The 25753-nt window shown below is 40.3% G+C and overlaps 1 gene segment (V, D, J or C); it reads right to left on the bottom strand.

The window, feature by feature from the left end:
• LOC127687767 (Ig heavy chain V region 3-like) overlaps positions 1-25753 on the bottom strand; it is a 507571-nt gene that overhangs the window by 326490 nt on the left and 155328 nt on the right.

The raw sequence follows: 25753 nt of genomic DNA, 5'->3' as shown, positions 1-25753 counted from the left end.
AACTTCAGCAAAGTGGCAGGTTATAAAATCAACTCAAGCAAATCAGTGGCCTTCCTATACTCAAAGGATAAGCAGGCTGAGAAAGAAATTAGGGAAATGACCCCCTTCACAATAGCCACAAACAGTATAAATTATCTTGGGGTGACTCTTACCAAACATGTGAAAGATCTGTATGACAAGAACTTCAAGACTCTGAAGAAGGAAATGGAAGAAGACCTCAAAAAATGGGAAAACCTCCCATGCTCATGGATCGGTAGAATCAATATAGTTAAAATGGCCATTTTGCCAAAAGCAATATACAGATTCAATGCAATACCCATCAAAATCCCAACTCAATTCTTCACAGAGTTAGAAAGAGCAATTATCAAATTCATCTGGAACAACAAAAAACCCAGGATAGCTAAAACTATTCTCAGCAACAAAAGAAAATCTGGGGGAATCAGTATCCCTGACCTCAAGCAATAGTACAGAGCAATAGTGTTAAAAACTGCATGGTATTGGTACAGTGACAGGCAGGAGGATCAATGGAACAGGATTGAAGATCCAGAAATGAACCCACACACCTATGGCCACTTGATCCTCGACAAAGAGGCTGAAAACATCCAATGGAAAAAAGATAGCCCTTTTAACAAATGGTGCTGGTTCAACTGGAGGTCAGCATGCAGAAGAATGGGAATTGATCCATCCTTGTCTCCTTGTACTAAGCTCAACTCCAAATGGATCAAGGACCTCCACATAAAGCCAGACACTCTGAAGCTAATAGAAAAGAAACTGGGGAAGACCCTTGAGGACATCGGTACAGGGAGAAAGTTTCTGAACAGAACACCAATAGCGTATGCTCTAAGAGCAAGAATTGACAAATGGGACCTCATAAGGTTACAGAGTTTCTGTAAGGCAAAGGACACCATCAAGAGGACAAATCGGCAACCAACAAATTGGGAAAAGATCTTCACCAATCCTACATCAGATAGAGGGCTAATATCCAATATATATAAACAACTCAAGAAGTTAGACTCCAGAAAACCAAACAACCCTATTAAAAAATGGGGTACAGAGTTAAACAAAGAATTCTCACCTGAAGAACTTCGGATGGTGGAGAAGCATCTTAAAAAATGCTCAACTTCATTAGTCATTAGGGAAATGCAAATCAAAACAACACTAAGATTTCATCTTACACCAGTCAGAATGGCTAAGATTAAAAATTCAGGAGACAGCAGGTGTTGGAGAGGGTGTGGAGAAAGAGGAACACTCCTCCACTGCTGGTAGGGTTGCAAATTGGTACAACCACTCTGGAAATCAGTCTGGCGGTTCCTCCGAAAACTGGGCACCTCACTTCCAGAAGATCCTGCTATACCACTCCTGGGCATATACCCAGAAGACTCCCCACCAGGTAATAAGGATACATGCTCTACTATGTTCAATTATAAATAGCAGCCTTATTTATAATTGCCAGATGCTGGAAAGAACCCAGGTATCCCTCAACAGAAGAGTGGATGCAAAAAATGTGGTATATCTACACAATTCAGCCATTAGAAACAACGAATTCATGAAATTCTTAGGCAAATGGATGGAGCTAGAGAATATCATACTAAGTGAGGTAACCCAGACTCAAAAGGTGAATCATGGTATGCACTCACTAATAAGTGTTTATTAACCTAGAAAACTGGAATACCCAAAACATAATCCACACATCAAATGAGATACAAGAAGAAAGGAGGAGCGGTCCCTGGTTCTGGAAAGACTCAGTGAAACAGTATTCGGCAAAACCAGAACAGGGAACTGGGAAGGGGTGGGAGGGAGGACAGGGAATGAGAAGGGGTCTTACGGGACTTTCGGGGAGTGGGGGGGGGGGCTAGAAAAGGGGAAATCATTTGAAATGTAATTAAATTATATCGAATAAAAAAAATTAAAAAAAAAAAAAACAGCCTGGTATTGATACAGTGACAGACAGGTAGATCAGTGGAGTAAAATTGAAGGACCTACACACCTATGGCCACTTGATCTTTGAGAAAGGAGCTAAAACCATTCAGTGGAAAAAAGATATTTATAAATAAATAGTCCGGGTTCAATTGGAGGTCAGCATGTAGAAGAATGCAAAATGATCCATTCTCCTTTTTTCTTGGATAATTTTATTTATTTAATTATTTATTTTTATTGGACATTCTTTTTTTTCATTTTTATTTTTATTTATTTATATTTTTTTATTTACATTGCAAATGATTTCCCCTTTTCTGGGTCCCCACTCCCCACAAGTCCCATAAGCCCTCTTAGTCCCCCTAATCTTCCATCTACCCCTTCTCACTTCCCTGTTCTGGAATTCCCCTATACTCTTGCACTGAGTCTTTCCAGAACCAGGGGCTACTCCTCCACTTTATTTACATTGCAAATGATCCCCCTGAAAGTCCTTTAAGCCCTCTTCCCTCCTGCTGTTCCCCAAACAACCCCTTCCCACTTCCCTGTCCTGGTATTCCCCTACACTGCTGCATTGAACCTTTCCAGGACTAGGGGCCTCTTCTTCCTTAGTCATGGGCATCATTTGATATGTTATTTGTTTCTTCTGTATTCAGAGCTAATGGGCTAATATTTGCTTTGCAGTGAGTGCATACCATGTGTGTTCTTTTGTGATTGGGTCACCTCCCTCAGGATGACATTCTTCATTTCTACACACTTGCCTAAGAATTTCATGAGTTTAGTACAAGGAGTTAAGAATGGATCAATTTTCAAGTTCAAGTAGATTAAGGACCTCCACATAAAACCAGGCACATTGAAACTAATAGAAAAACATCTCGGGAAGAGCCTTGAGCACACGGGTACAGGGGAAATTTTCCTGAACAGAATACCAATAGCTTATGCTATAAGATCAAGAATTCACAAATGGAACCTCATAAATTTGCAATGGTTCTGTAAGGCAAAGGACACTCTCAATAGAAAAAAATGGCAACCAACAAATTGAGAAAACATCTTTACGAACCCTATGTCCAAAAGAGGGTTAATATCCAAGATATACAAATAACTGACGAAGGTAGACTCCAGAGAACCAATTAACCCTAGTAAAATGTGGTACAGAGCTAAACAAAGAATTTTCACCTGAGGAATATCAAATGGCTGAGAAGCACCTAAATAATATTTCAACCTCCTTAGTCATCAGGGAAACACAAATCAAAACAACCCTGCGATTTTACCTCACACCAGTCAGAATTGCTAAGATCAAAAACTCAGGAGAAAACAGTGCTGGTGAGAAGTGGAGTAAAAGGAACACCCCTCCACTGCTGGTGGGGTTGCAAGCTTGCACAATCACTCTGGAAATCAGTCTAGCTGTTCCTCAGAAAACTGAGCATGATACTACCAGAGGACCCCATTATACCACTCCTAGAAATACACCCAGAGGATTCCCCAGCATGTAAGAAGGACACATGCTCCACATTGTTCATAGAAATCCTATTTATAATAGCCAGTAGCTGGAAAGAATCCAGATGTCCCTCAACGGATGAATGGATTCAAACAATGTGGTATATTTACACAATAGAATACTACTCAGCTATAAAAAACAGTGAATTTATGAAATTTTTAGGCAAATAGGTGGAACTGGAAAATATCATCCTAAGTGAGGTAACCCAATCACTAAAGAATACACATGGTATGCACTCACTGATAAGTAGATATTAGCCCAGAAGCTTGGAATGCCCAAGACACAATTAAATATAAAATAATACTCAAGAAGAAGGAAGAACAAAGTGTGGATACTCTGGTCCTTCTTAGAAGGGGGAACAAAATACCCAAAGAATGAGATACAGAGACAAAGTATGGAGCAGACACTGAGCGAAAGACGATCCAGAGACTACCCCACATAGTGATCCATCCCACATACAGTTATAAAACCCAGACTTTATCATTGATGCCCACAAGAACTCGCTCACTAGAGCCAGATATAGCTGTCATCTGGGAGACTCTTCTAGTGCATGAGAAATACAGAGGGAGCCACTCTTAGCCAGCCATTGAACTGAGCACAAGGTCCCCAATGGGGGAACTAGAGAAAGGACCCAAGGAGATGAAGGGGTTTGTTGTACCATAGGAGGAACAAGGATATGAGAAACCCATCACTCCCAGAGCTCCCAGGGACAAAATCACGAACCAGATAGTACACATGGTGTTGATCATGGCTCCAGTTGGAAAGGCAGTAGAGGATGGCCTTCTTGTACATCAAAGGGAGGGGAGCCTCCTGGTCCTGGAAAGGCTGGATTCAGCAGTGTAAGGGAATACCAGAACAGGGAGACAGAAGGGGGTTGATTGGGGAACAGGGGATGGAAGATGGCTTATGTGACTCTGGAGGGGACCTAGAAAGGTGAAGTCATTTGAAATGTATATAAAGAATATATCTGAGCAGCAGCAGCAGCAGCAGCAGCAGCAGCAGCAGCAGCGGCTGGTCCAGAGGAAGGGCCATCAGCAGTAGAACCAAGCGGACAGGGTCCAGGCAGACCCGGCGCCCACGACCACTGGCCATCGCCGGCCAGCCAGGCTGCAAGCAGCGGCGGATTTACGGTGCCTTTCACCACACAGAAGCCACATCAGAACTCTGCCTCCCGCCAGTCAGTTACCAGGGCTCCATATTGGTTCTCGGTCGCCAGAGAAATCAGACTGAGGTACGCAAATATAACCCGAGACCAACATCGCGGGAGTCTAAGCCCGATGGGCGTTGGCCTGCACCCAGGCCCTGGGCTGATCGGAGGTCCACCGGGGTGCAAACCCGGCCAGGAGGTTTTTTTCCTCCTGGGCCAGTGCGCGCACCACCACCATTTTGCCTAAGGGAAGCCAGGGAGACCTAGCAGGCAAAACCAAACCAGCTAACAGGCATAGCCCGAGGCGGACATAGCAGGGGTCTCAGACGGTCAGGCCCTGGACTGCCCCCAGGTCCTGGGCTGCTCGGCGGGCCATCTGTGTGCCAACCCAGCCAGGAGCTTGTTTGCCTGGGCCGGCGCGCACCGCCGCCATTTTGCCTACGGGAAGCCAGAGAGACCTAGCAGGCAAAACCAAACCAGCTAACAGGCATAGCCCAAGGCGGACATAGCAGGGGTCTCAGACGGTCAGGCCCCGGACTGCCCCCAGGTCCTGGGCTACTCGGCGGGCCATCTGTGTACCAACCCAGCCAGGAGCTTGTTTGCCTGGGCCGGCGCGCACCGCCGCCATTTTGCCTACGGGAAGCCAGAGAGACCTAGCAGGCAAAACCAAACCAGCTAACAGGCATAGCCCAAGGCAGACATAGCAGGGGTCTCAGACGGTCAGGCCCTGGACTGCCCCAGGCCCAGGACTGCTCGGTGGGCCATCTGTGTGCCGACCCAGCCAGGAGGTTGTTTATCGGGGCCGTTTGCGTACCACCGCCATTTTGCCTACGGGAAGCCAGAGAGACCTAGCAGGCAAAACCAAACCAGCTAACAGGCATAGCCCAAGGCGGACATAGCAGGGGTCTCAGACGGTCAGGCCCCGGACTGCCCCCAGGTCCTGGGCTGCTCGGCGGGCCATCTGTGTGCCAACCCAGCCAGGAGCTTGTTTGCCTGGGCCAGCGCGCACCGCTGCCATTTTGCCTACGGGAAGCCAGAGAGACCTAGCAGGCAAAACCAAACCAGCTAACAGGCATAGCCCGAGGCGGACATAGCAGGGGTCTCAGACGGTCAGGCCCCGGACTGCCCCCAGGTCCTGGGCTGCTCGGTGGGCCATCTGTGTGCCGACCCAGCCAGGAGCTTGTTTGCCCGGGCCTGCGCGCACTGCCACCATTTTGCCTACGGGAAGCCAGAGAGACTAGCAGACAAAACCAAACCAGCTAACAGGCATAGCCCAAGGCGGACATAGCAGGGGTCTCAGACAGTCAGGCCCTGGACTGCCCCCAGGCCCTGGGCTGCTCGGTGGGCCATCTGTGTGCCAACCCGGCCAGGAGGTTGTTTATCCGGGCCAGTGTGCGCACCACCGCCATTTTGACTACTGGAAGCCAGAGAGACCTAGCAGGCAAAACCAAACCAGCTAACAGGCATAGCCCAAGGAGGACATAGCAGGGGTCTCAGACGGTCAGGCCCTGGACTGCCCCCAGGCCCTGGGCTGCTCGTTGGGCCATCTGTGTGCTGACCCAGCCAGGAGGTTGTTAGCCCAGCAGACTCTCCCAGCACTCTCAGGGAACTCGCGCATGCCACCATCCTAGCCACCTGACACACCCAATTAACACCCACAGCTGAGGGGAGCTTTGCACCAACATTGGCCTGCCAGGCTTTTGCCTAGACTCAGGGCCTGAGCAGCTAGGCTAGCCTTGTGTGCCCCAACCGGGTTGGGAGTTCTGCTGCCCAGATCAGCCTGGGCGGCAGCACCACATCTCCAGGTCCTGCAGTAGCTAGCTGGGTTTCCGGGCGGCCAGCTGGGAAAAGTCAGTGTGCTACAGTGAATCCAGCGGACCCCAGCGGGAGCCTTCGGGTGCCTGCTTTGGGATCTGAACAGCCTGGGCAGCAGCACCCTGTCTACAAGCAGCGCAGGAGGTAAGCTGTGCACCAGAGGCCAACTGGGAAGGGGCAGCTTGCACTGGTGAGTCCAGCACTGACAAGAAAAACTAACACCAATGAGAACTAGATGGCAAAAGGCAAACGCAGGAACGTCACTAACAGAAATCAAGGCAATATGGCAACATCTGAACCCAATTCTCCTCTACCAACATGTCCTGGATACCCCATCACACCAGTAAAACAAGATTGGATTTAAAATCACTGGTCATGATGCTGGTACAGGAACACATGAAGGACACACTTAAAGAAATTCAGGAGAAAATGGATCAAAAGTTAGAAGCCCTTGCAAGGGAAACACAAAAATCATTGAAAGAAATCCAGGAGAATACAAAAGCCAACAAGGAGGAAATGCAAAAAACACTTAAAGAAATACAGGAGAACTTTGATCAACAGGCTGAGGTCATGAAAGACGAAACACAAAAATCTCTTAAAGAAATACAGGAGAAATTTGGTCAACAGGCTGAGCAAATGAAAGAGGAAACACAAAAATCTCTTAAAGAATTACAGGAAAACACAAACATGCAAGTGAAGGAGCTAAGCAAAACCATCCAGGATCTAAAATCAGAAGTAGAAACAACTAAGAAAACTCAAAGGGAGACAACTTTGGAGATAGAAAGCCTTGGGAAGAAATCAGGGGACAGAGATACAAATATCAACAACAGAATACAAGAGATAGAAGAAAGAATCTCAGATGCTGAAGATTCCATAGAAACCATGGACTCAACAGTTAAAGAAAATGCAAAATGCAAAAAGCTTGTAACCCAAAATATCCAGGAAATCCAGGACACAATGAGAAGACCAAACCTAAGGATTATAGGCATAGATGAGAGTGAAGATTTACAACTTAAAGGGCCAGCAAATATCTTCAATAAAATTATGGAAGAAAACTTCCCTAACCTAAAGAGAGAGATGCCCATGAATATACAAGAAGCCTACAGAACTCCAAACAGACTGGACCAGAACAGAAATACTTACCGTCACATAATAATCAAAACACCAAATGTTCTAAACAAAGAAAGAATACTAAAGGCAGTAAGAGAAAAAGGCCAAGTAACATATAAAGGAAGACCTATCAGAATCACAGCAGACTTTTCACCTGAGACTATGAAGGCTAGAAGGTCCTGGGCAGATCTCATGCAGACTCTAAGAGAACACAAATGCCAACCAAAACTACTATATCCAGCAAAATTCTCAATCACCATAGATGGAGAAACTAAGATATTTCATGACAAAACCAAGTTTACCCAATATCTATCCACAAACCCGGCCCTAAAAAGGATAATAGGAGGACAACACCAATACAAGGAGGGAAACTTTACCCTGGAAAAAGCAAGATAGTAACCTTTCATCAAACCCAAAAGAAGTTAAGCATTCAAATTTAAAAAATAACGTCAAAAATGATAGGAAGTAACAATCACTATTCCTTAATATCTCTTAACATCAATGGACTTAATGCCCCAATAAAAAGACACAGACTAACTGAATGGATACGTAAACAGGACCCTACATTTTGCTGCTTACAGGAAACACACCTCAGGGTCAAAGACAAACACTACCTTAGAGTAAAAGGCTGGAAGACAATTTTGCAAGCAAATGGTCTCAGGAAACAAGCTGGAGTAGCCATTTTAATATCAGATAAAATTGACTTTCAACCCAAAGTCATCAAAAAAGACCCTGAGGGACACTTCTTGCTGGTCAAAGGAAAAATACAAAAAGAAGAACTGTCAATCCTGAACATCTATGCCCCAAATGCAAGGGCACCCTCTTTCGTAAAAGAAACTTTATTAAAACTCAAAGCACACATTGCACCTAACACAATAATTGTGGGTGACTTCAACACTGCACTTTCCTCAATGGACCGATCAGGAAAACAGAAACTAAACGGGGACACAATGAAACTAATTGAAGCTTTGGACCAATTAGATTTAACAGATATATATAGAACATTCTATCCTAAAACAAAAGAATATACCTTTTTCTCAGCACCTCATGGTACCTTCTCCAAAATCGACCATATAATTGGTCACAAGACAGACCTCAACAAATATAAGAAGATCGAACTAATCCCATGCCTCCTATCTGATCACTATGGAGTAAAAGTGGTCTTCAATAGCAACAGAAACAACAGAAAACCCACATACACGTGGAAACTTAACAATACTCTACTCAATGATACCTTGGTCAAGGAAGAAATAAAGAAAGAAGTTAAAGACTTTTTAGAACACAATGAAAATGAAAACACAACATACCCAAATCTATGGGACACAATGAAAGCAGTGCTAAGAGGAAAACTCATAGCCCTGAGTGCCTCCAAAAAGAAAATGGAGAGAGCATACATTACCAGCTTAATGACATACCTGAAAGCCCTAGAACAAAAAGAAGCTACTTCGCCCAGGAGGAGTAGAAGGCAGGAAATCATCAAACTCAGGGCCGAAATCAATCAAGTAGAAACAAAGAGAACCATACAAAAACTCAACAAAACCAGGATCTGGTTCTTTGAGAAAATCAACAAGATAGATAAACCCTTAGCCAGACTGACCAAAGGGCACAGAGAAAGTATCCAAATTAACAAACTTAGAAATGAAAAGGGAGATATAACAACGGAAACTGAGGAAATCCAAAAAATCATCAGATCCTACTACAAGAGCCTGTACTCAACACAACTGGAGAATCTGGAGGAAATGGACAATTTCTTTGACAGATACCAGATACCAAAATTAAATCAGGACCAACTAGACCATCTAAACAGTCCCATAATGCCTAAAGAAATAGAAGGAGTCATAGAAAGTCTTCCAACCAAAAAAAGCACAGGACCAGATGGCTTCAGTGCAGAATTCTACCAGACCTTCAAAGAAGAGTTAACACCAATACTCTTCAAACTATTCCACAAAATAGAAACAGAAGGAACACTACCCAATTCCTTCTATGAAGCCACAATTACGCTGATACCAAAGCCACACAAAGATCCAACAAAGAAAGAGAACTTCAGACCAATTTCCCTTATGAACATCGATGCAAAAATACTCAATAAAATTCTTGCCAACCGAATCCAAGAACACATCAAAACGATCATCCACCATGATCAAGTAGGCTTTATCCCGGGAATGCAGTGTTGGTTCAATATACGGAAATCCATCAATACAATCCACTACATAAACAAACTCAAAGAACAAAACCACATGGTCATTTCATTGGATGCTGAAAAAGCATTTGACAAAATTCAGCATCCCTTCATGCTTAAAGTCTTGGAGAGAACAGGAATTCAAGGCCCATACCTAAACATAGTAAAAGCAATATACAGCAAACCGGTAGCCAGCATCAAACTAAATGGAGAGAAACTTGAAGCAATCCCACTGAAATCAGGGACCAGACAAGGCTGCCCCCTTTCTCCTTATCTTTTCAATATTGTACTTGAGGTACTAGCTCGGGCAATTCGACAACATAAGGAGGTCAAAGGGATACAAATTGGAAAGGAAGAAGTCAAACTATCATTATTTGCAGACGACATGATCGTCTACCTAAGTGACCCAAAGAACTCCACTAGAGAGCTCCTACAGCTGATAAACAACTTCAGCAAAGTAGCAGGTTATAAAATCAACTCAAGCAAATCAGTGGCCTTCCTATACTCAAAGGATAAGCAGGCTGAGAAAGAAATTAGGGAAATGACCCCCTTCACAATAGCCTCAAACAGTATAAAGTATCTAGGGGTGACTCTTACCAAACATGTGAAAGATCTGTATAACAAGAACTTCAAGACTCTGAAGAAGGAAATGGAAGAAGACCTCAAAAAATGGGAAAACCTCCCATGCTCATGGATCGGTAGAATCAATATAGTTAAAATGGCCATTTTGCCTAAAGCACTATACAGATTCAATGCAATACCCATCAAAATCCCAACTCAATTCTTCACAGAGTTAGAAAGAGCAATTATCAAATTCATCTGGAACAACAAAAAACCCAGGATAGCTAAAACTATTCTCAGCAACAAAAGGAAATCTGGGGGAATCAGTATCCCTGACCTCAAGCAATACTACAGAGCAATAGTGTTAAAAACTGCATGGTATTGGTACAGTGACAGGCAGGAGGATGAATGGAACAGGATTGAAGATCCAGAAATGAACCCACACACCTATGGCCACTTGATCCTCGACAAAGAGGCTGAAAACATCCAATGGAAAAAAGATAGCCTTTTCAACAAATGGTGCTGGTTCAACTGGAGGTCAGCATGCAGAAGAATGCGAATTGATCCATCCTTGTCTCCTTGTACTAAGCTCAAATCCAAATGGATCAAGGACCTCCACATAAAGCCAGACACTCTGAAGCTAATAGAAAAGAAACTGGGGAAGACCCTTGAGGACATCGGTACAGGGAGAAAGTTTCTGAACAGAACACCAATAGCGTATGCTCTAAGAGCAAGAATTGACAAATGGGACCTCATAAAATTACAAAATTTCTGTAAGGCAAAGGATACCATCAAGAGGACAAATCGGCAACCAACAAATTGGGAAAAGATCTTCACCAATCCTACATCAGATAGAGGGCTAATATCCAATATATATAAAGAACTCAAGAAGTTAGACTCCAGAAAACCAAACAACCCTATTAAAAAATGGGGTACAGAGTTAAACAAAGAATTCTCACCTGAAGAACTTCGGATGGCGGAGAAGCATCTTAAAAAATGCTCAACTTCATTAGTCATTAGGGAAATGCAAATCAAAACAACCCTAAGATTTCATCTTACACCAGTCAGAATGGCTAAGATTAAAAATTCAGGAGACAGCAGGTGTTGGAGAGGGTGTGGAGAAAGAGGAACACTCCTCCACTGCTGGTGGGGTTGCAAATTGGTACAACCACTCTGGAAATCAGTCTGGCGGTTCCTCCGAAAACTGGGCACCTCACTTCCAGAAGATCCTGCTATACCACTCCTGGGCATATACCCAGAAGACTCCCCACCATGTAATAAGGATACATGTTCTACTATGTTCATAGCAGCCCTATTTATAATTGCCAGATGTTGGAAAGAACCCAGGTATCCCTCAACAGAAGAGTGGATGCAAAAAATGTGGTATATCTACACAATGGAGTACTATTCAGCCATTAGAAACAACGAATTCATGAAATTCTTAGGCAAATGGATGGAGCTAGAGAATATCATACTCAGTGAGGTAACCCAGACTCAAAAGGTGAATCATGGTATGCACTCACTAATAAGTGGATATTAACCTAGAAAACTGGAATACCCAAAACATAATCCATACATCAAATGAGGTACAAGAAGAAAGGAGGAGTGGCCCCTGGTTCTGGAAAGACTCAGTGAAACAGTATTCAGCAAAACCAGATCAGGGAAGTGGGAAGGGGTGGGTGGGAGGACAGGGGAAGAGAAGGGGGCTTACGGGACTTTCGGGGACTGGGGGGGCTAGAAAAGGGGAAATCATTTGAAATGTAAATAAATTATATCGAATAAAAAAATTTAAAAAAAAAGAATATATCTAATAAAAAAAGAAGGAGTAATCTGCAAGTAAATCTGTAAACCAGGCTGGACGTGGAACATAAAACTGAGACATCATACCAGATTGAAGGATTATCATAACTTAAACACAAGACAGGACAGTTATAAAACTGATCCCAGGTGAGGTCCAGAAGACTGTACACAGACGTGGCCTTCAGTTTCAGGACATTGTCTAAATTCATATGTAATTGGCAGTGGTATGGTGTTAGTGTGTGGACATGATTTCTTCTCCACCATTCAGGATTCTGGACAGTCACAAAGACAGTATTTAATTTGGATATTTTCTTCTTCTTTCCTATCCTGAGGCACAAAACTCACACCATAGACTGATACTACAAATTTGACTTAAAAATACTTGTTATTCATAAAATAAATGATGAAAAATAAAATGTAATGAAGCATAGATGATGCAAAATACCCAGATTCTCTCCCTCTACTTTTCCCGAGTTAAGGGCTTCACATGTCACTGGAGGACACCTATCTACACTTGCCCTGAAGAGCTACATGAGCTCAGTCTTGTGAATGGAACATCAAGGTCTGTGCTTCCAAATAACAATTATTTCCAGCTGGAGAAGTGAACCTGTCAGTTGAAAAAAATTACAGATAAATTTATGTATAATATTGATGGTGATGATGATGAATGGGTTTTTGATACCACATGTTTGAAACTTTGAAGCTTCCTTTTAAATGGATATGGAATTGATGTTTGTCTTTTCAATAAAGTTCATATGTAATAAATGAAATACTTATGAGCAATGTTAACTAGCAGAGAATATTTACTGGGAATGGTAATTTTAATATAAATGTATGCTCCAGAGTGGCTATAAAAGCATGCACACCTACAGCAATGGAGAAGTGTTCACCTTGCTCCACATCATCATCAACATTATCTATCACTCGTGACTTCATTTTTAGGTATTCTGACATTTGTAAGATGGATATCCAGATTCCTTTTGATTCCATTACATGGTAAGCTAAGATTGTTGCCCATTTTTTTACTGCTGTTTTTAGTCCAGAAATTTTAGTCACACAGTGATGGATCATCAAGAAGGAAGAAATAAAAACAACCGTGTTCCATTCAGAAACCTGAAAGTGGAGGTTCATAAGAAATTAGTGATCTTTTGGTATTTGGGGGGAGAGAACACATCCTAATTTCCCAGAATGATTATCCCAAACTCTTTCATCATTAGATCATTACAAGCCTTATGTTAGCTGACACTTGTACTTTATGGCCTGCAGTAATCTGTTGTTCAGAGACCACACTAGACTCTAGCTTTTAGCAATAGAACAACATTCATGGTCATAAAAAGTTCTTATTGAAGAGTTCCTATATGACTACCCCTTAAGCTTTACTGTGCAACTAGATATGGAATGAGTATGGAGTTCTTGTTGCCTGAAGACCCTTTTCTACATTCCATTATTAAGTTGAACCATACCTAAAATGAACAGTCTGTGCTTAGACTCTATAAAGTCCAATCCAGGTTGACAAAGTCAATCTGAAACCTATTTTGATTTGTACCTTCACATGGTGTATTTCCTTCTATGGCACATGAAGGGATGCATTCAAGAAATAAGAGATTTCCTAGTAGAAATTATTCCTTGCTATTAGAGATTAAGAATGGAAAATTCATTACTAAAAATACACCCACAAGAACACTCACACACACAAAGAGAGAGAGAGACAACAGAGACAGAGACAGAGAGACAGAGACAGAGAGACAGAGAGACAGAAAGACAGAGACAGAGACAGAGAGACAGAGACTAGAGCCTGAGAGGTTAAAATCCAAACATGTTATTTATGTATTTAACAACACCTAAGAATTACACATTTTATATTTGATATTCAGTCCTAGCTTTTGAATACACTTTAAAGATTTAAACAAAGACATAAGACTTTTGAGCATATGGGAAATTTACACAACAGATATCAGAAATTTGTTTACTAATATTTTACAAATCTTTTTTTCTATATATTATTGAAAATAGATGGTTTCAAGCAATATATTCTGATTACTGTTTCCATTCCCCAACAACTCTGAGATCTTCTTCAAACTCTACAATTTCTTTATAAAATGAGAAAAATAATCTAAAATTAATAAAAAAGAAAAACAAACAAATGGGAATACTCTCTCTCACACACACACACAGAGAGAGACAGAGAGAGAGAGAGAGAGAGAGAGAGAGAGAGAGAGAGAGAGAGAGAGAGAGAGAGAGAGAGGCAGAGAAAATGAGAGGGGCTAAAACCCATACTTTTTACTTATGTATTTCACTACACCTTAGAATTACACATATGACAACTGCCTTATCATTAAATCCTTTCAGGCCTAGCTTCTGAATAAACTTTGAACACTTTAAACAAAGACATGACACCTAAACTATGGGCACTTGAGCATATGGGATAGTTACTCACAAAGATGTCATCCAAATTATTTGTTTATTTATTAACTTTTAAAAGTTCTCTGCCTATTTCTATTGAAAATACATTTGTTCATGCAATATACTCTGAATACTGATTTCCCTTCCCCAATATCTCCCAATCTTTTCACAACTTGATTCTGTTTCTTTAATTAGAATACAAAAAACATGAGTGTAATAAACAAGAAAAACAAAGTTAGATAAATGAATGGGAATAAACAAGAAAAACAAAGTTAGATAAATGAATGGAAATAGATAAATGAATGGAACAAAAGAAACAAGCAAAAGAAAAGTCACAAAAAACAAACATAGGAAACTTGGATGTAGAGACACACATTCACAAATACTCTACAGAGCAAAGCTGAGCAACAGGCATGCAATGTAAGATGTGATGTTGTATCAATACAGGTCCATGTTCTAAAAAGAATAGTAACTGTATGGATGACTACTGAGTCTTGGGAGGAAATAAATATGGGATAAAACCTACGTATTATCTAAGAACCTACATAATTTAACAGGTAGATACAATGTGATGGTAAAGGAGTTTGGTGAAAAGTGATTTCGTTAATATTTTGATCAAACTACAGGTATTATATTTGCATGCCTATGCATTCTAACATAAATATTGCTCACATTCTAAGAGACTGGAATTTCTGCTGGAACACATGGCAACAGATAGCAACATACCTGAGATCACTTATTACTTAAAATTATGAACGAGTATTTGTTTGCACAAATGTTGGTGATTTGGATTTGATAGGTCAAAATCATTATACATCATTCCCAACAATTTAAAACAGGTCTACTCTCTCAGAATCCAGTGATATTTTAAACATGTATCACCATACTTTTCCATTATTGTTTTATGGAATAAGAAACATATCAATGAGGGAGTCACTGGTGAAGAGATTGACAAGATATGGAGAACTGTGGATTCATTCTCAGCCAGCATCACTTTATTCATAGATGGGTGTTTACAAAGGTAACAAAGTCACTATAGGACTGTAAGGAGGTGGCAGTAAATAAACATTCAAAATTTTGAATTCTTAGCAAGTCTAAAGATTAATATTTCAGTCATCTCATTCTTAGGGCAGCTTCCTGCTCTTCCAGGGTTTCTAACACACTCAGGATGTGGTCATAACACTGTGCGTTGCACAGTAATAGACTGAAGAGTCCTCAGATGTCAGGCTGCTGAGTTGCATGTAGGCTGTGCTGGAGGATGTGTCTGCAGTCAGTGTAGCCTTGCCCTTGAACTTCTGATTGTAGCCAGTATCACCATTTCCAGGATAAATCCATCCAACCCACTCAAGGCCCTGTCCAGGCCTCTGCTTTACCCAGTGCTTATCATAGCTAGTGAAGGTGTAGCCAGAAGCCTGGCAGGACAACTTCACTGAAGCCCCAGGCCTCACCAGATCAGCTCCAGATTGCTGCAGCTGGACCTGAGATTGGACACCTGTGGACAGAAAGACAGAGTGGATGTCATTGTCATGTAAGGCCCTGTCTCCTCTTCATATTTAGAAGTGGTGAGTCCCTTACCTGCAGTTACTGACAAGAGGAAGAGAAAGACCCAGCTCCATTCCATGCTTAGAGTCCATGTTTTCAGTAACTGTGAAGAGAACACAGATCATAGATTGTTTTCAGGGTGTGGACAACCATGTATTTAATCCTATAGATTCAATAAATTTGCATATTCATGAGCAAGTAATTCTTACATAAGAATCTACTCCAGCTAGAGAAACAAAAGAGAGGAAGGACTGAAAAGGCACATGGGTTAGGTAGCAGGGTACTCAGGTCCATGTCCTAATACTTTCTGAGGAAGTGCATCCCATACACTTTTGCTGACCCCTGGACACATATTGTAAATGTAACTTCAAGGACTAAAGTCCCAATACATTTTTGACCTAAGTCTGTTGCTCTACTTTGACACAAAGTGAACACATGGATTTACTGACGGTACTTTGTGATGATGATGATGATGATGATGATGATGATGATGATGATGATGGTAATGATTATGATCATTATGATCATAATCATGATGATTATTTTGATGGTAAAGTCCAAAAATGGCTAACTTCTGAGAATTAGAAACTTCTTTCAGATAAATGAAAGGAATATTTGCCTTTCTCACAGGTCATATACTTCAAAATTCACTGAAATGAGTAAAAGTAAATGTGGTTAAATATTTATATAGCAACGATTATTACAGCACTATCAAACTTAACTAAATTATATATATATATATATATATATATATATATATATATATATATATATATATATATATATATATAAGCTATCAATGTGTAAACAAAGGTTTTTAGCAGTAAGGCAAGAATATATATATTGACCAGAAATGAATAAGAAACTTACATTGCTTTTGGGAAAAAATGGAAGCAACTAGATTTAACTGTGCTAAGACAATCTCAAATTCACAAACATTAAATGGAGATAAGATTTCATGTCCTTTAACCCCATTCTCTGTATTTTACATCTGTTTTCATGTTTAATGATGGTCTTTGATTCTTGGGTGACAGGTTGGTATCATTGAATCACCTGTTGCTGAATACTCTGTCAATCATTCTCAATACTCTGTCCACTCAATACTCTGATGAATATCTGCATCAATCTTTACACACAGCACATATGAGCCACTCTGACCAAAGCTCAGAAAATATAATGGGTATAAACATGAATATTTATAAGCCAGTCAAAATTAAAGCATGCAAATGTGTGAAATAGCTGAATAGCAAATATGCTTACTTGTAAGTTTAGCCCTGTAATTCTTATTGCTTGGATCAGCATGGGAGAATGTGAGGCTTGGATTTTACATATTTTCCTCACAGATTAACACACTACCTGGTGCATGTGTTCTCTGAATTCCCCACTAAAAAGGGTAAACTTGTTTTTAAAATATTACAACACTATGGAGAAGGACTTCCAAGAATAAACACCAATTTTTGGATATATTGGCATTTGATAATTGAAGATAAAACATACTCTCTTTTTTTGTAATTATTCTAGGTTTTGCTTATGTACTAGTGAATGACACATGTATGTGTATATACACAGTACTGATTGGACACACTATATTGTTAGTTAATGAATTTAAAGTAGTCTGTGAGTAGGGAGAGATTTATTGAAATTTCCCAATTGAAAACAGAATGTTATAATGGGGTAGATATGATCATCATATATTTCACACAAGAATAAAAATGTCAAAGGATAAGCAAACTCATTCAAAAAAATAAAAGTAACAATTTATGTATGATTAGAATTTACATGTAAATAAATATTTTACACTGCGCATATCTCACCTGTAATTTCTACTCTTTTTATTATTATTATTATTTTAAATTTTATTCGATATATTTTTTATTTACATTTCAAATGATTTCCCCTTTTCTGGTTCCCCACTCCTCGAAAGTCACATAAGCCCACTTCTCTCCCTCTGTTCTCCCACCCATCTCTTCCCACTTCCCTGTTCTGGTTTTGTCTTATACTGCTACACTGGGTCTTTCCAGAACTAGGGGCCACTCCTCCGTTCTTGTACCTCATTTGAAGTGTGGATTATGTTTTGCATATTCCAGTTTTCCAAGCTAATATCCACTTATTAGTGAGTGCTTACCATGATTGATCTTTTGAGACTGGGTTACCTCACTTAGTATGATGTTCTCCAGATCCATCCATTTGCCTAAGAATTTCATGAATTCATTGCTTCTAATGGCTGAATAGTACTCCATTGTGTAGATATACCACATTTTTTGCATCCATTCTTCTGTTGAGGGATACCTGTGTTCTTTTCAGCTTCTGGCTATTATAAATAGGGCTGCTATGAACATAATGGAACATGTATCCTTATTACATGCTGGGGAATCCTCTGGGTATATGCCCAGGAGTGGTATAGCAGGATCTTTCAGAAGTGACATGCCCAGTTTTCTGAGAAACTACCAGACTGATTTCCAGAGTGGTTGTACTAATTTGCAACCCCACCAGCAGTGGAGGAGTGTTCCTCTTTCTCCACATCCTCACCAACATCTGTTGTCTCCTGAGTTTTTAATCTTAGCCATTCTGATTGGTGTAAGGTGAAATCTCAGGGTTGTTTTGATTTGCATTTCCCTGATGACTAGTGAAGTTGAGCATTTTTTAAGATGTTTCTCCGCCATCAGAAGTTCTTCAGGTGAGAATTCTTTGTTTAACTCTGTACCCCCATTTTTAATAGGGTTGTTTGGTTTTCTGGGGTCTAACTTCTTGAGTTCTTTATATATATTGGATATTAGCCCTCTATCTGATGTAGGATTGGTGAAGATCTTTTCCCAATTTGTTGGTTGCCGATTTGTCCTCTTGATGGTGTCCTTTGCCTTACAGAAACTTTGTAATTTTATGAGTAGCCTTCCTATACTCAAAGGATAAACAGGCTGAGAAAGAAGTTAGGTAAAGGCCACCCTTCACAATAGCCACAAACAATATAAAGTATCTTGGTGTGACGTTAACCAAACAAATAAAAGATCTGTACTTTTATTTGTAAGAGAAGAACTTCAGATCTCTGAAGAAGGAAATCGAAGAAGACTTCAGAAAATGGACAAATCTTCCATGCTCTTGAATTGGCAGGATTAATATAGTTAAAATGGCCATCTTGCCAAAAGCAATATAAAAATTCAATGCAATCCCCATCAAAATCCCAACTCAGTTCTTCATAGAGATAGAAAGAGCAATTCTCAAATTCATCTGGAATAACAAAAAACTCAGGATAGCTAAAACTATTGTCAACAATAAACGAACTTCCAGGGAAATCAGTATCCCAGACCTCAAACATTACTACAGTGCACTGTCAAAAGGACAAAACAGCAACCAACAAATTGGGAAAAGATCTTCACCAACCCTACATCTAATAGAGGACTAATATCCAATATATACAAAGAACTCAAGAAGTTAGACCCCAGGGAACCAAATAACCCTATTAAAAATGGGGTGCAGATCTAAACAAAGAATTTTCAACTGAAGAAATTCGGATGGCCGAGAAGCACCTTAAGAAATGTTCAACATCATTAGTCATTATGGAATGCAAATCAAAACAACCCTAAGATTTCACCTCACACCAGTCAGAATGGCTAAGGTTAAAATCTCAGGAGACAGCAGGAATTGGCAAGAATGTGGAGAAAGAGGAACACTCCTCCACTGCTGGTGGGATTGCAAGATAGTACAAGCACTTTGGAAATCAGTCTGGTGGATCCTCAGAAAACTGAACATGACACTTCCAGAGGACCCTGCTATACCACTCCTGGGCATATACCCAGAGGATTCCCCAACATGCAATAAGGACACATGCTCCACTATGTTCATAGCAGCCTTATTTATAATAGCCAGAAGCTGGAAAGAACCCAGATGTCCCTCAATGGAGGAATGGATACAGAAAGTGCAGTATATTTACACAATGGAATACTACTCAGCAATTAAAAACAGTGAATTCATGAAATTTTTAGGCATATGGTTGGAAAATATCATCGTAAGTTAGGTAACCCAAATACAAAAGAATACTCATGGAATGCAATCACTGATAAGTGGATATTAATTAGCCCAGAAGCTCTGAATACTCAAGACATAAAGAGCATATCAAATGACTCCCATAAAGAAGTAAAGAGAGAGCCCTGATCCTGGAAAGGCCCGATCCAGCATTGTAGGGGAGTGGCAGGACAGAAAAAAAGGAGGGAGGTGATTGGAGAATGGGTGGAGAGAAAGCTTATGGGACATATTGGGAGGGGGGAACTAGGAAAGGAGAAAGCATTGGGAATGTAAACAAAGAATTTAGAAAATAATAATAATAAAAATAAATAAATAAAAATAAAGAAGAAATGTAAATGTAAATGAAGATTATATTCAATAAAAAAATATAAAAATAATTGTTCATAACAGTGAGACTATTGATATCAATAACTAAAATGTTGAAGCAGCTCTGGACCAGTTTGACCCTTAGAACCTCAAAGAGTTTTGAATATCATACTGAAAGAAAACTGCATTGGCAAGAATGGTAATTAGTAAAAGCTCTGCTTAGAGAAAATAAAAAGGACCTGCCAGATAAAAGGTCTGAATCTTAGAGATCTGCAATGAGAATCACTCCATAATGGCAGGGGCTCTCAGGAACTGAGACACCAACCAAAGAGCATACATGGGCTGGCCCAAGGTGCCCAGAACATATATATTACTTGTGTAGCTCAATCTTCATATATGTCCCTCTATAACAGTAGTAGAGTCTGTCACTGAGGTTGTTACCCCTTGGAATCCATTCCACTTACTCAACTCCCTTGACTGGCCTCAGTGGAAGATGATGCCCCAAATCCTGCAAAGAGTGGAAGGACCCAGTTTGGGGGATATCCAGTGGTGCACCTACCCTCTTAGAAGAGAAAGGAAGGAAATAGAAGAGGGGACTTTTTATGGGGTACCAGAGGTGTGGGCAGCAATTGGAATGTAAAATCAATCAATCAATCAATGACCCCTTTGGCTATCCTAACTAGCATGCCTAATTTAAAATAAATACCTCATCTTAACATGGGTCATCCACTTTACCTTGATAAACAGCTATTTTCTTATGCAAAGATTTTCCTTTGTCCCATTCAGGGACAAATCCTCCCTCTCCCTTGATCACTTCTCCTTCTCCCTCATCCTTTCTTTCTTTTCTTTGTTCCCTTTTCCTTGTCTTTGTCTCTAGGGGGCAAACATTGTGCTGAGAACATTGGCTTGAGTGTCCCAGGACCCTACTGCCATGGCTTTACCATCACAGTGTTGCCTACAGCTGTCAGAGAAATTTCTGACAATATTGGAATGGTGAGAAATTTCAACTGTATATGGATCCTGTTAGTCCTATCAAGAATTATGGCATCCATCCCCTTTCTCAGAGACACAAGTATAAGATATATATAACTGTCTGGGAAATCATAAATACAGATAAGTTATCTCCAACACTGATTTCATCCCTGCTGCATTCAGCTCTGGTGTTAGGATTGGAAAATTCCTGAATTTACAGGTATCCACATCTGTACCACAGTCAGGCTGCTCTTCCACTGCCTCAGTATCATAACCACTGATGTCTGCCTGCCACAAGATGTAGAGTGGTGAGGGTAAAAAGAGGCATCCATGCTCGTGAACCTCAAGGAGGGCATGTACTTTATCATGTATTTTGATATCATGCCTAGCAGAAACCATGAGATCTGGATTATTGCTCTAGATACATGACACAAGCATCATGAATGGTAAGAATTTATAGATACAGTATCTGCTGTAATAATAGTACACACATGGGAAATTCCCTTAAATTTTTAATTAGAAAACTTAAAAATGAAGAAATCTTACCTTAGTGTAATCTCTTTCTTGAATATTCTCAGTTTGGTATTGATGACTGAGTGAGGGGAATCTGGGAATTTCGGGCTCTCCTCCTCTGATGAATCTACAGGATTAGGACTGAGGTGAGTTTGTTGAAAAAAATGAATATTTGTATCTCCTCATTTTCTGAACTAGAACAGTCATGGGTTTCTACATCAATCATTACACAATTCCCTCAGAAGCCTCTGCGATGAAACAGCAAAAATTTAATGCATATAAGCATATATTATTAAGCAGTTTGTCAACTTAACTATTAACAATGCAACTATGGCCTACTATGCCTATGTCATCTATAGGCATGGTATTTTGACCATGTTTACCTGGGATGAAATCTTTCCTATAGAGCAGGCCATGCATCCAATTGGAAATCAGTTGGTAACTTTACAACAGTCATGTGTTAGTGGTGCATCTTACCTGAAGGATGATAATGTAAACTGCTAGGTCAGGTAATGTATAAGATCACTGAGGCTTTTGTGTTTCTTGTAAACTGCATGACACTGTCCTGCACTAGGAAATCAAGGCATCAGATAAACTATGCAGGTCAGTTGAAGGATTGTTTCTCTATGTCCTGTACCATAATCCTTAGCTAAATGGAAATTAAAGAAAGTTAATGTCTGAATTAGAACAATGCAAATGAGAAAAAGTAATGACATGGATGTTGAAAAGTGTAATCTTTACTCATTGTTGATGTGAGTGTAAACTATTGCAGTGTACTGATTTTGGGATTCTGAAAATGTCACCCAAAAGACTAAGTAAAACTGAGCTGTGTGGCAGCTCTATTCTTCCCAAGCATGTACTGAAATGATTCTATATTATCACAGAGACATTTACACATCCATGTTATTGATGCTCCATGCACAGCAGCTGGGAAATGGAATCCATCTCGATTTATAACAATGGGCAAAGCAATGCTGGAGTATAGACCATGAAATATTCCAAAGTCTAAAACCATGAAGTATGTAGTGTATATATATGTGGAAGACCCTGGAAAAAATGATCAGTGAGGTCACACAGGTCCTTAGAAATACATGCTTCATGTTCTCTTTTATATGTGGCTCCATGATTTGAATAATTTTTAAATTTGTAGAGGCTGAAAGTCTAGAAATGGGCTATTGGCATCTGAGGAATATAAAAGATATGAAAGAGTAAAATTGAGATAAAATGAAAGCAGAGATCTCAGATAGATGAAGCATGAAAATACCAGGACAGGGAAGTGGGTAGTCATGGACTGGGAAATATGGGGAGGGAAGAGGGCTTTCTGGGAAGGGAGCTCCAGGAAAGGTGAAATCATTTGAAATGTAAATAAAGAATATATCAAATAAAAAAAGAACAGAAGATAAAATATTGTCTGTGTTCATGTATATAAAATTTAATGATAAATTTGTTATGGTATTTAACTCTCTACCAACCAGACCAGTGGCTCAGGTTCCTGTCAGTCTGGGCTGGTTTACCTTGAGAACGAACTCCAGTGCCAACCCAGCAACACCCAGAGGAACCTTGCTGGGCTAGAAAGGAAATAGAGTAACCATTCCTGAACACTCTAATATGACCAGGATCTCTGGGTTAGAGTATCCTAGAATATCAGGAGCTTGGTCACACCAAGATACAGGGACCAAGATGCAGCTTGATTCTCAGGAGCTCTGACATACCTAGAATATCAAGATAACAGGATCCAGGAATCACAGTACCACAGAGACAGCTGGACTCTGAGGAGTTCTCACACAACCAGGATCATAGGAAGAACAGGTTGCAGACACATATAGTGGGGGAAGATAACATTAGAGATAGTCATATGGCAGGAGGCAAGCATAAGAACAGAAGCATCATAAACCAAGGTAACATGGCATCATCAGAACACAATGCTACCAGCATAGCAAGTCTGGGGTACACCAACACACCAGAAAAGCAAGACTCAGATCTAAAATCACTTCTCATGGTGATGATAGAGGACTTTAAGAAGGACATAAATAGCTCTCATAGAGAATTACAGGGAAACACAATCAAACAGATGAAGGAAATGAACAAAACCATAAAAGATTTAAAAATGGAAATAGAAACAATAAAAAATTACAAAGGGAGACAACCCTAGTGTTAGAAAATCTAGGAAAAGGATCAGGAACCATAGATACAAGCATCACTAAGAAAATACAAGAGATAGAAGAGAGAATCTCAGGTGCAGAAGATACAATAGAAAACATTGGCACAACAGTCAAAGAATATGCAAAATGCAAAAGGCTTCTCCCCAAAACATCCAAGAAATCCAGGGCACAATGAGAAGACAAAACCTAAGAATAATGGGTGTAAATTAGAGTGAAAATTCCCAGCTTAAAGGGCCAGTAAATATCTTCAAAAAATTATAAAGGAAAACTTCCATAACCTAAAGAAAGAGATGCCCATGAACATACAAGAAGCCTACAGAACTCCAAAAAGATTGGACCAGAACAGAAATTCCTCCCACCACATAATAATCAAAACACCAAATGCACTAAACAAAGAAAGAATACTAAAAGCAGTAAGGAAAAATGTCTGAGAAACATATCAGGGCAAACCTATCAGAATTACACCAGACTTCTCAACAGAAACTATTAAAGCTAGATGATCCTGAGCAGATGTCATACAGACCTGAAAGAACATAAACGCCAGACCAGGCTGCTGTATCCAGAAAAACTCCCAATTACCATAGACAGAGAAAATAAGATATTCTGTGACAAAACCAAATTTACACAATATCTTTCCACAAACCCAGCTTTAGAAAGGATAATAGATGAAAAATTCCAACACTAGGAGGGGAACAACAGCCTAGAAAAAGCAAGAAGGTAATCTTTCAACAACCCCAAAAGAAGATAACCACAGGAATATAATTCTACTTCTAACAACAGAAATAACAGGAAGCAACAATCATTTTTCTTTAATATCTCTTAACATCAATGGACTCAATTACCCATAAGAAGACACAGACTAATGTCTAGACTAAGAACTGGCTAAGATGTGGGAAGAACAATTCTGTTTCCCATGAGAGGGATCAGGGCAATACTTCCCCCATTTTTTTGGTTAATGCCCATTCGTGCAGAGACCTATAGATGTCCACTTCCTCAGCAGCCCCACAAAAATTAAATAAAAAGGGAGGAGATGCCAGGAGCCAAACTGACCTTACTTTATGTTTAGAGTTCATTTGAAAGATAGGCTTAGGTTTTGACTTCTCAGCAACTACAGACCTTTGAGAGATTGAGTGGTCAATGGTCACTGTGCCCTCCCAGAAGAAGAAAACATCTTAGATCTGCCTGAGATTCACCTTGGCAGAATGCCCAGGCACGTGGAAAATCCCAATTAACTTACTTCTTCCCTGCCTGTATAAGTTCCCTGAGAAAATATAGTTTTGGAAGCCTTGAACAAAGTTGGTCTTGGCCTCATTCTTTCCATCTCCTGTCTCTATTTCTTTGCCCTTCTCTCCTAGGGTCTCCTGTCGAAACCCCCGCAGGTTGGGGCAAGACTGGATATATGAACAGGACCCGACATCTTGCTGCCTAAAGGAAATGCACCTCAGCAACAAAGACAGACACCACCTCAAAGTAAAAGGTTGGAAAACAATTTTCCAAGCAAATGGTCCCAAGAAATAATCTGGAATAGTAATTCTAAAATGGAATAAAATCGACTTTTAACCAAAAGTTGTCAAAAGAAGACAAGGAAGACTGGTAAAAAGAAAAATCTACCAAGATGAACTCTTAATTGTGAACATATATGCTCCAAATATAAGGGCATGGACATTCATAAAAGCAACTTTGCTAAAGTTCAAAGCACACATGGCACCCCACACAATACTAGTGGGAGACTTCAACTCCCCAATCTCAGAAATGGACAGATCATGGAAACAGAAACTAATAAGAGAAAAAGTGAAACTTACAGAAGTAATGAA

Source organism: Apodemus sylvaticus, chromosome 6, assembly GCF_947179515.1.
Source record: "Apodemus sylvaticus chromosome 6, mApoSyl1.1, whole genome shotgun sequence".
Lineage (NCBI taxonomy): Eukaryota > Metazoa > Chordata > Mammalia > Rodentia > Muridae > Apodemus > Apodemus sylvaticus.
This window is presented reverse-complemented; position numbering and strand designations above follow the sequence as displayed.